This window comes from Malaya genurostris, chromosome 3 (assembly GCF_030247185.1).
Source record: "Malaya genurostris strain Urasoe2022 chromosome 3, Malgen_1.1, whole genome shotgun sequence".
Classification (NCBI taxonomy): Eukaryota; Metazoa; Arthropoda; class Insecta; order Diptera; family Culicidae; genus Malaya; species Malaya genurostris.
In genome coordinates, this window is record NC_080572.1 from 13,817,516 (window position 1) to 13,832,314 (window position 14,799).

The window sequence follows — 14,799 nt, forward strand, 5'->3', positions numbered from 1 at the left end:
TTTCTTCAGTTTTGTCGAATAAGAGCTGTGAATCAAGACATGCCGGGACTTCAATATAGGATATTGTTGAAACGTTCACTCGGGAAGTCAATGAGTTTGGTGTTACATCCGAGCATCTTGAAACCGGAACATACTAAGTCGCTTGCGAATAATACCAATACTGAAAATTTTACTAACAAGTATCCTTCTCCCGTGACACTTGTGGAGTGCGCAGTAGTATATACGGCCTCTAGTAACAACAAGTGTTGGACTAACATCCCTTCCCATTCCTTAGACGATCTACTTTCGGGCCTGGCCGGCGCCGGTACTGATCAATGAATTCTGCGATTACCAGAAGATGTACATTGAAGGATGATTTACCAGTCCCAGGATGGATCATCTAGAAACTCCCTGTACAATTTCAGCTAATCCCGATCAGTAACGGAGTAGCAACCAGGGGTGGTCGCTCAAGCTCAAGCTCAAGCTCAAACTCCACAAATCCTGTTTACCCTGTAGTTCCAGAACCGGAAGTAGTATCCACAATAAATTGCAGTTGTTAATCACCATTTCCAATTCTTCTGGAACCGGATTCAGATGACCGGTAGAGCCGAAGTTGGTTTGTTTGCCAGCAACAAATATGACCTAAAAATTGGAACAGTTTTGAACCTAGTTAAACCTAGTCTTACTATCTCAAGCTCTATTTGGATTAAATCAATTAAACTTAATAAACCTTTCATTTCATCTTAGTTTGTGAAAATCGTGAAATTCCGGAACCGGAAGTCTGATCAGGATGAAATTCAATAACAGGCTATGGGACCATGAGTCGTTTCATTTGAAACTTAGTTTGTGAAAATCGACACACACAGGCTCAGCTCGTCGAGCTGAGTCGAATGGTATATGACATATGGCCCTCCGGGTTTAAAAAGTCGGTTTTCACAGTGATTGCATAGCCTTTCTATATGAGAAAGACAGAAAACAATTTATCGTTAAATTTTCGTTTTTCCTTACAAGATTTTCATAGCAAGGCAAAATCTACTCCCTATTAATTGAAGTTCACAGAAGTGTACCTTCACCATCACGCGTTAGTGATCACTTGGGTGTATTTAGGTGAGAGCATGTGAGAGCGATTCATGTGAAGAGAATGTGGTTCTTTTGCACCCAGAGCGAATAAAAGTCATTTTCATTGACTCAAAATAAACAAAAATGACGAGAAATTAATGTCACTCTCAGATTCGCTTGCAATGTATGAGAACGAAATCCATGTCCAGTCAATGACATGAGCGGAACAGTAGTTGCAAAATTGTGTTCTTTCTTTCATTTTCCTTTTCAGTCATTTGTAGTTTTCAGTGAAAATCCCTCACGCAAAGACCGAAATCAGCATTTTGACGAAAAAATTAGGTGATTCACTGATTTTAGTTAGTTATTTTTTAGGACAACTAAAAAATTCTTAATATTGCTAATTTGGATTTGTTAACTGTTTGTTTGTTTGTTTTATTTTATTAGCGACTTTAACCGTTTCTGGTCATGCGCCGCTCAGTGATTTTCCTAACTGCTAGGAAGGTTAAATACGTTTTTCATCCTTTATGTAGGATCGAGTATTGTGCATTTGTTAACACTTTGAGGCACGCAGAAAATACGACAGCTACGTTGAGAAAATAATCGAATGTACAAGCTTAAAAATAAACATAACAAACGCCTTGTTATAGTCTTTACGAATTTATTCTCTGCTCAAATTCACTGTATATTTAGCCGACTACTTCATTCCAGTCGATCAATGGAGCAGGTGGAACGACAATTCATTTCAAACCTACGGTAGCATTAAATTTAAATGAAGACGAAAGCACCCACAGTGTATTTGAAGATAGTTTTCATTTGTCAAAATCTAGTTTGTTCAGCTGAGACCAATTATGATGAAATTTGAACAAAATATCATATCATATTCTAACAGGCAATCAACAAACGCAAGTTTTTTGTCGATTGCAGTGGTATGCATCTATATAAATTAATTCGAGTTGCGGCAGCGAAAATGACTGAATCGCAACATCGAAGTGTGAGAGCCTTCTCCCCATCAGTAGACGGAGCTCGGAACATGTTGCCGGGTGTTCATTCCATTCCTTTAGCATAAAGTCTCAGTTAGTCGATTGATCGTCGTCGGTCGGCTGGTGCAAAGCATATTAACAAACCGAGTGTGAGTCAGTCTCGGCCACGGCTCCAAACTTGTTAGTTCATTTCATTGAGGTCTCACCGTCGAACGAAGAGCTAACTCGGTCATCGAGGTGAAAATTCTGGGTATCGTAATTTCGGTTCAAATCATATTATTTTTGTTTTTGTTGATTTTCTTTTCTTCCTGGGTTTTTCGTTGGCAATTGAAGACTGTGTGTTTTCTTGCACCTTTCTTACCGTGAAAAGTTGCAGTTCATCACACATAGAAGTTTTGTGCGCGTCATAACGTATGGCAATCGTTGGACATTTATTTGCGCGTGCAGTTTATCATCGAGAAAACGCGAGTGTTTTTTTTTTGTTATTGATCTTGGCTGACTCGATCTGAATCATCATTTGCGTGTATTTTGGCGACAGCTGCTCACAATTTGGTAAATCACTTCAACACTCTTGGTTGGGTTTGTGAAGTGTGAAAATGCTTTAAATATCGTTATATCCTTGCTTAGGAGACCATCCAAAATTATCTCGTACGCACTTACTGGAAGCAATTGCGGCCTTGAAATTATTACTTCGAAGCTGTACGGACAACAGTTTTATCATTGATCAGATTAGTGGTTGGCTAAGCCATAAATATATTTTACACTACGAAAATGTGAACGATTTGATTCATCACGACGATGAAGGAGACTTATAAACATGTGAGAGTGAAAGTATTATAACTAAATTTGGGAGTTTTGTTTTTGTGTTTGCATTAGTGTATTATTATTTATGTTATCTTTGATGCACTTTTTGAAATAGTATGGACAATAGAAGATTACCGTTTTGAAGACTTTTGCAATGCAATTAATCATCAAAACAAATTTTAAAAATTGTCAATAATTAAAAACGATATAATAAGAAATGTCATTTGGAAGACCAGTGCAAATTCAAATGCTCTGCTGCATCGAAGTATGCTATTATAAAACATTTCGACCTTTGTAATTGGGATCTTATGCCGTTTCGCTTTTCTCATATAGAAAAACTGTACAATCACTGTGAAAATCGCCTTTTGAACCGGAGGGCCGAATGTCATATACCATTTGATTCAGCTCGACGAACTGAGGAAATGTCTATGTGTGAATGTGTGTATGTGTAATAAATATTGTCACACACTTTTTTCGGAGATGGCAGAACCGATTTTCCCAAACGTAGATTTAAAAGAAAGGTCTTATAAGCCCATACATTGTTTCAGAATTTCATTCGGATCCGACTTCCGGTTATGGAATGAAAGGTCTTCTGGTTTTATCTAAAGTTACTGAATATTATCCAGATTCGACTTCCGGTTTCAAAATTACAGAGTGATATGCACCAAAAAAAGTGAACCTATTTTCACCATCTTATATTCTAATGCAAGATCTTAAGATGCCATACGAATATTCCAATTTTCATTTTGATGAAACCCCTGGTTCCGGAGGTAGGGTGCTTAGTGTAAAAATGTCAATTTCAAGAGTACTGTTTTCATAAGCTAGTGAATTTCTTAAGTTTGCAGAACATGAGACTGTAATCAAATAAACCAATGATAGCCTTCGCGAATAATCGTGCCTTAGCGCGCAACGTCGTCCCCACCAACTTCTCGATTGCGCGCACCTTCGGGACTAATTCCATATCATTTCGAATAGTCTTCTCTAGTAATTTATGCAAAACCAATTTTTTCGATTTTTTGAAAATTATTTGGAGGAACCTGACCTTAAACGTGTTTAAAATTAATTCCTTTAAAAACTTTTGCTGTTAGAAACAGGAAGATATCATGCAATAGTTCTTACTAAATTAACAGATTACCAAACTGTTAAAGCCTCTATAAATAAAATGAAATCAGTTGAAATTGCAAATTTAAGTAGAATTTTATGATGCGAAATTATTGTCATTTTTATAAAGTAATCGATTTCTTATTAAAATTATCAGAAAAACGTAATTCTTTTTTTTTTTTTTTTTTTTTTTTTTTTTTTTAATAACTATTTATTGGAATATGAGTTAAAATTAAATTATTAAGATTTAAATTGGGTGTTCAGCCACAAGTGGTGACTTTTCAGCCCTGTTATATATATATGATTTGGTTATTACCATGAAGACATCATTTGCTTCCGCAATTCTGAGATTTTTGTGTAGGGAAAATTCTAAACCTACTTGTATTGTGTAATGGGGAAAAGGAACTTATATACTAACTTACTAACTAATACAGAGAGCGAATCGATTCAATTGAAGATTGCATCGATTTTTGTCGGAATTTGCTTATAATATTATGTGACATTACATCTAATGGTTCTATATTTGTGAGTCTGTGTAACTCATTTGTACTAAACCAGGGAGGACGCTTCAGAATCATTTTCAGAATTTTATTCTGAATCCTTTGAAGCGTTTTCTTCCTGGTGGAACAACAGCTTGACCAAATTGGTACCGCATAAAGCATGGCTGGTCTGAAAATTTGTTTATAAATTAACAATTTGTTTTTTAGACAGAGCTTAGAATTTCTGTTTATAAGAGGATATAAACATTTAATATATTTATTACACTTTGCCTGGATTCCTTCAATGTGATCCTTGAAAGTGAGTTTTTTGTCATACGTTAAACCTAAGTATTTAGCTTGATCAGACCATGTCAATTCCAAGCCATTCAATTTGAGAATGTGATTATTGTTTGGTTTAAGAAAAGAAGCTCTTGGCTTGTGAGGAAAGATAATTAATTGCGTTTTTGCTGCATTTGGTTTAATTTTCCATTTTGACAGATAATCACTGAAAATATTTAAACTTCTTTGTAGGCGACTGCAGATCACTCTTAGATTTCTACCTGTGGCTAACAGACTTGTGTCGTCACAGAATAGCGATTTCTGACAACCAACGGGTAGATTTGGAAGATCAGAAGTGAAAATATTATACAAGATTGGAGCTACACTCGAACCCTGCGGAACACCGGCTCGTACGGGTAGCAATTCAGATTTACAATTCTGATAGCTAACCTGAAGAGTACGATCAGTTAAATAATTTTGAATCATTTTGATCAAATAAATAGGAAACTGGAAATCAGACATTTTTGCTATTAAACCTTTGTGCCAAACACTGTCGAATGCTTTTTCTATGTCTAGAAGAGCAACTCCAGTGGATAACCCAGAAGATTTATTTGATTTTATCATGTTCGTTACTCTGACAAGTTGATGAGTAGTTGAATGTTCATGACGAAATCCAAACTGCTCTGGTAAAAAAATTGAATTCTCATTTATATGAGTCATCATTCTTAACAAGATAATTTTTTCAAAAAGTTTACTGATAGAAGAAAGTAAGCTAATTGGGCGATAACTTGATGTTTCTGCTGGGTTTTTATCAGGTTTTAGGATAGGAATTACTTTAGCGTTTTTCCATCTTTTTGGGAAGTAAGCTAATGAAAAACACTTGTTGAAAATTTTAACCAGGAGTCTCAAGGCAACATCGGGAAGATTTTTAATAAGAATATTAAAAATTCCATCATTACCAGGAGCCTTCATGTTTTTGAGTTTCCTAATAATTGATTTAATTTCATCAAAATTCGTCTCAATAATGTCATCGTGTGATAACACTTGGGTTGAAATATGATCATATTTCAGTGAGACTTCATTTTCAATAGGACTCACAACGTTCAAATTAAAATTGTGGACACTCTCGAACTGCTGAGCAAGTTTTTGAGCTTTTTCGCCATTTGTAAGAAGTATTTGATTTCCTTCCTTGAGAGCAGGAATTGGTTTCTGAGGTTTCTTAAGAACCTTAGAAAGTTTCCAGAAAGGTTTAGAATATGGTTTAATTTGTTCAACTTCTTTAGCGAAATTTTCATTTCGCAAAAGAGTAAATCTATGTTTAATTTCTTTTTGTAAATCCTTAACTATGTTTTTCATAGCCGGATCACGAGAACGTTGATATTGTCGTCGACGAACATTCTTCAACCGAATGAGCAGTTGAAGATTGTCATCGATGATAGGAGAATTTAATTTAGTTTGAGCTTTGGGAACTGAAAGATTTCTAGCTTCGATAATATAATGATTCAAATTATCAATTGCTGTGTCGATGTCCGCAGAATTTTCTAAAATAGTTTCATGATCCACATGATTTTCAATGTGAGATCTGTAATCCAACCAATTAGCTCTATGATAGTTGAAAATAGAACTAATTGGATTAATTATAGCTTCGTTGGAAAGTCTGAATGTTACAGGAAGATGATCTGAGTCAAAATCAGCATGAGTAATCGGTTCACTACAAATGTGACTTTGATCTGTTAGAACCAGATCAATTGTAGACGGGGTTTTCACGGAAGAGAAACAAGTAGGATTACTGGAAGAACTGTAAAATAACCAGCTGAGAGTTGATTATGAAGTATTTTACCATTACTGTTATTTTGGCTACAATTCCACTGGACATGCTTAGCATTTAAGTCCCCTATTACGAAAAATTTCGATCGATATCTTGTAAGTTTTTGCAAATCGCCTTTAAAGAAATTTAATTGTTCGCCGGTGCATTGGAATGGCAAATATGCTCCAGCGATGAAATAAATTCCATGAATGGTTTCAACTTCGATTCCCAAGCGTTCAATAACTTTAGTATTGAAAGAAGGTAAAATTCGATGTTTAATTTGCCGTTGGACAAAAATGGCAACTCCACCACCAATTCCAGTAAACCTGTCAAATCGATGAACCACATAATGTGGATTACTTTTCAATTTTACATTTGGTTTAAGAAAAGTTTCTGTCACAATGGCAATATGAATTTTGTGAACTTTGAGAAAATTATAAAATTCATCTTCACTCGATTTCAAAGATCGAGCATTCCAATTTAAAATATTCAAATAATTATTTAACATCACTGTTAAATTTTAAATTCATTATAATATTATTTGCAAATTTCCATCCGATTTGAAATGCTTCAAAAAGTGATGAAGTCGAATTCATTTGGATGATCATTTGAAAAAGTTGATCTTGTAGGTAGATCATTTTATTTTCAGTTATATCGCCTAAATCGACTTCATTTAAAGAAGCGAATGGCATTGAAGGAATATTTGTAGGTAGACTGCCATTAGAAGAAGATGATTTGGCCGGTCTACCTATTAATAAATTGTTTTCGTTAGAAGAAGAACTGCAAGGCGGTCCTGTGTTTTGATTATTTACATTAGAAGAAATAGGAGATAGATTTCTACCTAATATACCAGCATAACTGACATTAGAAGAAGATGATGACGAGGTCGATCTACCTGTCAATAAATTGTTTTCGTTAGAAGACGAATTGGCAGGTGCCTTAGAAGAATTTTCAGGTATGTTCTGTAAATTTAAGGTCGTTGATTTGACTTGTTGTCTAAGCGAACGAGCGTTTAAAATTTTTTCCCTGACAGGACATTTCAAATAATTGGATTTATGATTTCCATTGCAATTTGAACATGAAAATTTATCAGTGGTTTCATTCATTGGACAAACGTCTTTCGAATGCGATTTACCACAATTCAAACACCGTATATCCATATGACAATTTTTGGTTCCATGGCCGAAGCCTTGGCAACGACGACATTGCGTTAAGTTTGCAATACGATTATGCCGTTTATAATGTTCCCAATGAATTTTAATGTGGGAAATGAAACGTACTTTTTCTAAAGTTTTCAAATTGTTTACATCACTTCGATTGAAGTGTATTAGGTAAAGTTCATGGGAAATTCCAGAGCGTGGCTTAGAAGTACCATTCGCTCTTTTTTTCATAAGTATTACTTGGGAAGGGGCAAAACCAAGCAATTCTTTTATTTCATTTTTAATTTCATCAATACTTTGATCATTTGATAATCCTTTCAAGACAGCCTTGAAGGGTCTGTCTGATTTTATATCATATGAATAAAATTTATGAAGTTTTTCGGACAAATATCGAATAAGACGTTCGTAATCTTCCAATCCATCCACCAAGACTCGACATTCTCCTCTTCGTCCGATTTGAAATGAGACTTTTACTTCCGGGAGAAAAGTAGAAAGCTCAGTACGGAATGCTTTGAAGTCGGAAATCATCACCGTCACTGGTGGCATAGATTGATGTTTCTTCCCAGAACGACAAGCGTCCATTTTGGGAATTTTTGAAGAATTTTCTTCTATGTCGCTACAATCGGATTCAGGAAGAATCTCGTAAATATTGTTAGACGGCATAGGATCAACGGAAGGGAAATCCGTCCGTTGTCTTTTATTTTTACATTCAGATTCTATAAGATCGTGAATGTTATTAGAAAAATGTTGAATAACGGATTGTGATTTATTCCGTATTGAATTATTTTTAGCCTTAGGCTTGTTGCCTTTCCGGTTGGACGCAGGCATTTTTGAAATTAATGAAATTTTAAATTAAATTAACTAGGCTAAATTAGTCCTCGATTAGACTCCTAGCTAGCCTTAAAAAAGGCTGATTAATTTCTTAGTCACTCTAATATCACTCTTTGTATCACTTAGTCACTCTAATATCACTCTTTGTATCACTTAGTTAGTGATTCAGGTAGCCTTGAAAAAGACTGAAGCCTTGAATCAATGAAACTCTAGGTAGCCAGAAAAAAATTCCAGGAGCCAAGAGCTATACGCGTGCGGTGCGAACGACTGTTCAACACCGACTGAAAAAACGTAATTCTGTTCTTCACCAACTTTAAGTATTCACACACTTATATATTTCAGTTCTCCCTACTAGAATGTTTGAGTTTTTATATCACTAAAAATATTTTTGAAAATGTGTGAGGACTGTACTCGAAAAAATAGACACTTGAAAAAGGTTCCAAACATTCTTTTTTATTGCTATTTTGCTTATTTTAGTATATATAATAAAGAAAAACGCATTGCGAGGTCGACATTCTAGCAGTTATATCAAAGTAATACTTATTTTGTATCAACGGTTTAAAAAAATAAATATGATAAAGCCTCAGAATCGCATTGGCAAACGGCCGTCTTTCTCAAATACTTATAGATTTGGGGATTCTCTAGTGTAATGGCCGTTTGCGAATGCGATTTTGAAATTTTTTTAAACGATGATATAAATTAATTATTATATATCATATATGTTTTGAATACGTTTAAGCAATGTTTAGAAATTTGTTCAAATCTTTACAAAGGATATCTTTGGAGGTACAGCGATCAACAGGAACAGATTTATATCTATGGAGCCATGATTCCGGCTGATCATATGAAATCGAAAAACCGTACGCCATGTTATTCGCGACTTCTGAGACCCTGCACGGAACTAAGATAAAGAAATAACTTGAAAAAATCATTTTTTGTAAATGCACTGCAATTACGTAGCTTTTTAAAATGTACAAACTATTGCAGAACAAACATAATGTTATTATAGTAGAGACTCCCATGATTTTTCTGAATTGAGCATTATATTTATTTTTGATGTTTTTTAATCAATATAAACATAAACAAAATTTTGAAGTATTTCATAGAACTCATATGTATATGCAGAACGTTTCAAATAGAAGAAGCGGTTCCTAAACAAATAACGATGAGGCAAGGTACACCAGTAGGAAATGCTCAAATGTAAATTTACGATAATTTAAGCTGAAAACAGTGATAAAAACAATAAATACATTAAAATGGTAATTATCATCATAATATATATGAACAATTATGTCTGATAAAAAAGAAAAGGGTAAAAGTTCTTATATACAATAACAGCAAACCTCATATGTGTAATAGTATTAACACGGCGATTTTCGGTATTTCTTTTTTGATATTTGTACAATGATTTCTAATATCATTCCCAATGCAGAAATGAAACAGTCAAGCTCTGCATTCGAACAAATCGACAGTCCCACGACAAAAGGGCCTAACTGCAAACGAGAGCCTCTCTTTGTTTACTTTCTCATTTGATTATTACGGAGATATTACAGCAAATTCCAACAGTTTCCAATATAAATAAAAAGTTTATAATTTTGACCTGAAAGTTTTATGAAGAGTAAGTCATCAAATATGAAATCAATTCGGTAAATCGTGAGAGACAAAGTAAACAAAGAGAAGCTGTCATTTGCAGTTAGGCTCTTTTGTCGTGGGACTGTCGTAATGTACAGTCGCTATGTCATTTTGCAGATAACTCGACTTTTCATAAACAAATTTTGACAAAATCAAATACAATATGATTTTTCAATGACTCTCTCCTACGAATAAAGTAAACATACGATATCGTTTCGATACTCACTCCCGCATACGCATGGCTGCCAGATGGCTGACTAAACGCTGCCAGCTGGAAAAATATGGCTGGCAGACATTCTGGTGACCGGCTGCCTCACCGCTGCCAGGAATACAACTCAAACGATACAACCGTATCCACCAGGATTTTTCCACATTGAAATCTTTGACATTTTCAGCGAAGGTGAGAAGATAAAAACGCTTGGCTAACTTGGATACAGGCGACTTTGTTTTGTCAAATTGGATTTGACAACCGTAACTGAATCAATTTTGGTAGCCTTCTGGTGGCCATGGCTGCCCAGGTAGCCAAAACGCTATGCGGGCTGTTTACTTGGGTATAGGGGAAACGGTTTTATAATTTTGTTTGATTGTGACACAAAAATTGCAAACTAGAAGTTATTGAAACTAAAGTTAAATAAACGTCATTGTAGTGATCTTTTCAACATTGCAACATACAGCTCCCTATCTGCTAGGGGGTGAAGTATGTGATAAAAGTAAATATACAGAACCTATGATTCGTAGCCGATCGACGATGTTTGATGGTTCATCGAAACTGAAACTGTATCCGTGTTTGTTTTTCCTATTGATTGCAAATCGAAGAGAGAAAATCTGCATCATGAAATAAAGGCCACAAACCCAAGTGATCTAGTGAGCTGTGGCAATACATATTTATCTAGGAGAAAACAGTGCAGTGAGTGTTGATTATATCGTCATCGACCTGTGTTTTGTTGGCAAAATAGAGTGACAGCCTGGCATCGATCGGCAAAGAAGCAAAATTTGAGTTTGATTCGGTTATCGGTCTGCTTCCTGATTGCAGAAAGCCCCAACCATACTACTAGGACGGAAGGTGAGTCTATCTAACAGTGCACATCTATATAATAATATTGAATACAACTTGTTTGTTCAAAGTATTGGCCGTTGTTATCTACATATCTTTCTGACAAAATGTGGATTCCTCGCAGAAATGTAATAGACCGTTAAGCCCAACACAAAAAATGAAAATAATAACTCGAAAACTGAAGTTCCAATTTTTTTTTATGAATGTGAAGTAAAAACCTCTAATTTTTAACAACAAAATCAACAACATGTAGCGACCTCTACCAAATTTTTTTTTCATGGAATCGTTTTATAATATATCGTTGTATAATAGTATCGTAATATTAAAAACTTTAATTTTCGCGATGTATGGCTAAATCGATAAGAATCATCCCACTGGACGATAAAAACGCGTACTGGACGAAGATCCCAGTAAATCTAAAACACTGCACGGAGTTCATTAAATGTTGAATGTTTTCTTGGACCTTGACTGTGTAAACATTCGTACTCTTAAATTATAAATAATCTCGGTAAATACAAATTATTTGTCAGATTAAAATTAAAAACAAAAAAAAAACAAGCATTTCAGTTGTTTCGCAGTTTGCAGAAAACTTGGAATTTCAAATATAGGCAAAGTTTCGTCGAAATTCGGTACAGAAATCTAAGCATGAATAAATTCAAATTAATTTTTACGGTTATGTTCTAACGAATCTAGTCAGTCAGGTTATCAGCAACGAATCTTATGGTATTTGTGTTTGAAGTAAAACCCAACCTCGTTTTGACCTGTATGGATTTGACAGCTCTTAGGGTTGGGACTTGGTTAGTTTTAGCTTCAAACGAAAACGAAATTAAATTGTCAAATCAATGTTAGAGAAGCATTGGAAGAAAATTCTAATATTTTGAAAGAGTATCAAGTTTTCTTGGTGGTGAATATTACCTTTCGTGATGGTCTGTAGAAGCTGACTTAAATTAATCGGGAACATGTTTTGGTATGACATCCTACTCGGGTTAGTCAATGCGGTTACGGTTGTGTGATGCCATGGTGGAGCTCTTCTTACGCTGTTACAAGTAGGTAATGTATTACACCCGCAGTGTAGAACTCCCACAGAGTGATATAGTAAAAGTAAGGTCAATATTTTGGGCCTAAAAATTGCGGAGAAGAAACATTCCGTTCGAATAAGTTCCGATGGTCGAAACGAAACCCGACTGGAACCCGAACATGACGGGAATTGATCGGGTTCGGGTGCAGAAAAAATATGTTTGTGCGCGTCGAGTCGTGTTCGGGTACAGAAAAAATATGTTTATGCGGGTCGGATACGGGTGCCAATTTTGTCATTTTCAATGGGTACGAGTCTGGTTTGGGTTAAAACATTTAGTCGGGGCTTTTTTCGGGTTCGGGTCGAGTACGGATAAAGATTAAAGGTTCGGGTTCGTGTGCAGGTAAAATCTTTTTATTTTCGATCGGGTATGAGTCGGGTTGGGTTTTGAAAAACTGTTTACCCGTTCATCTCTAGAGGGATTCTAATTGTCAAATTTTATTAGGCGGAAAATTGCGATAAAATAGTGACTGCATTTTAAGAGTGCTGTATTTTTGTACGGATTCCATAAACAGCTGCTAAAGGCTGATTCAATTTATATCAAAACATAATTTTCGAAGAGATGTTGAAATAAAAGTTATAGAATAGTTAGCACACAGATAATGTGTGATTTTTTCGTTCCAACAGCAAATTATAACTTATGATTCGAAAAATTGATATTTAGAAGCTCTCTCAGACAAAACAATGCGCATCACTCACGTACGTCAACAGACCTTGTGGTTATTAGATCCTTATTTAGTTACTCTAAATAAAGGGCAAATAATCATCCTTATTCCAAAGATTTAATATACTGAAAAGTAAAATAAACAACTCTCTTTCATTGCGGAATCTTTGTGTCCCAAATAAAATAAAGGTGCAACTGTGTTAGCAACCCCAGTGAAATTGCAAATTTTGATTGGCGTATTCATTTGATCAGCATAATGATACCATGATACCTTTTCAACATAAACAGATTGCATTTTTCAGGCTCAGTGTAGACAAAAAAGGAGTCGAGAATAGCAAATTTTGACTAGTGATGTAATTAAGCTCTTCCCTTGGGTATGCTCCTCTATTACCTCGCTTTTACCCAAATTACAATTGTTCATATTAAATTCATAGACTGATTCTGGGTTAAATTTATGCAAAATGTACTCAGCAGGAGTTCAGGGGAAAACGATAGAAGTAAATATAATCGAGTTCAGTGGAATTCGTTAATTTACTTTTTATACGCTCTCGATTTTTTATTTATGTTTTCTCAACTTTATTCAATCTGATGAGGCTTCACGTTTCATAATTAAACTTTTATCAAGCAACTAAAGCATGGAAACGAAATAAACGAACACGTAATAAGATGTAGTGGTGTAATGACCCGCCACGATACGCGTTAGTTTTGGCTAAGAATTGCGAACCTGCTTTCACTTGTATTTTTTTATGAAAGATGCTACCACAAGATTATATTAGAATGAATGTATGGTTTCCAAACGACGTAAAATTTTTAAGCCTTCAGAATTAGCAATCTTATGAACATTAAGAATAAAAAGGGGTTCTATCAAAATCATAATAATGTACTGTCGACTAGAAGAAATTACCATAATCTCAAATGATTGATTTAAAGTTCTTGAGAAACTCTCCACCACACATGGTTCGTGCAGTAAGTAAAATTAGTGTACTACATGTATCAATTAGTCGACATAAGCGTAACCATTTATTCATCTCCTGTATTCACACATCAAAATAATCGATGAAGGCAGGGAAGCCGTGGCTAACGGGTATTGCGTTAAAGCAGAGGTGAGCAAACGCGTTGTCCGTCTTTTTTTTCAATTACTTTGAAGAGCTGCGGCCGTCGGTACGACAAGTAAAACGTAGAAATAAATCACTTTGGCAACTTCAACCCCAACTGACATGCAAAAGTATGATTTAAAAGTCAAGTTGTGGAAACTGATTTAGAACACAGTCGAGTTAGTGTTGATTTTCATGTCTTCTTGGATATCTCGCAAGAATCACGCTCGGCGGACGATGGGCAACGCCAACTCAGTCCAATAGTCCAATTTGAACATTCGTTGGTAAACGGTTAATGTCTGGCTTGTAATTTGTTCAGGTAATATTATGCTGAGAGCATGTAAACAAGATACCTACCAGTGGCAGGTATCGAATTCGTTTAGCTACTGACTGTAAGTTAAGTTTGGTCAAAGGGTGGAACATTTTTAAAATGCTAGTTTTCGTTTGTACTTTTTGCTTCATATCACTGAAATGGATCTTTACTCATGATTTTTTTTTCGATTGTTAGTTAATACCTTGCTGAGCTAATACAATCTACGAGAACTTGAGAACAGTGTTTCAATTCTTGGATTTATAATAGCTCCTGTTTGACGTGCGCTGGTAATTCGAACGACGCCCGACTGTTTTATGTTCCGTGTGTTGTTTTGTAACCTGGAGCAGCAACGGCACAAGAATTGTTGGTTTGGAACCTGTTTTCCAACCGATTCCCGCACCACACCTACCCTTCTCGAACGGTCAATTTTGCGAAGATGTACAGCTATGTTTCTTCACTTATGTGCCATAGTCTGACAGTATTTGCGA

At 35.3% G+C, this 14,799-nt stretch overlaps 1 protein-coding gene across 3 annotated transcripts in view; it reads left to right on the forward strand.

The window, feature by feature from the left end:
- The first annotated feature begins 2,129 nt into the window (after positions 1 to 2,129).
- LOC131434982 (unconventional myosin IC) overlaps positions 2,130 to 14,799 on the forward strand; it is a 60,331-nt gene continuing 47,661 nt past the window's right edge. Inside the window, exons 1-2 of one of the 3 annotated variants that reach the window (XM_058602372.1) lie at positions 2,130 to 2,268; positions 10,850 to 11,174. The gene's annotated coding sequence lies outside the window, so the exon portion shown is untranslated. Of the gene's footprint in view, positions 2,269 to 10,758; positions 11,175 to 14,799 lie in introns of all 3 variants that reach the window. The other 2 variants (XM_058602373.1, XM_058602371.1) reach the window with 2 other exon arrangements.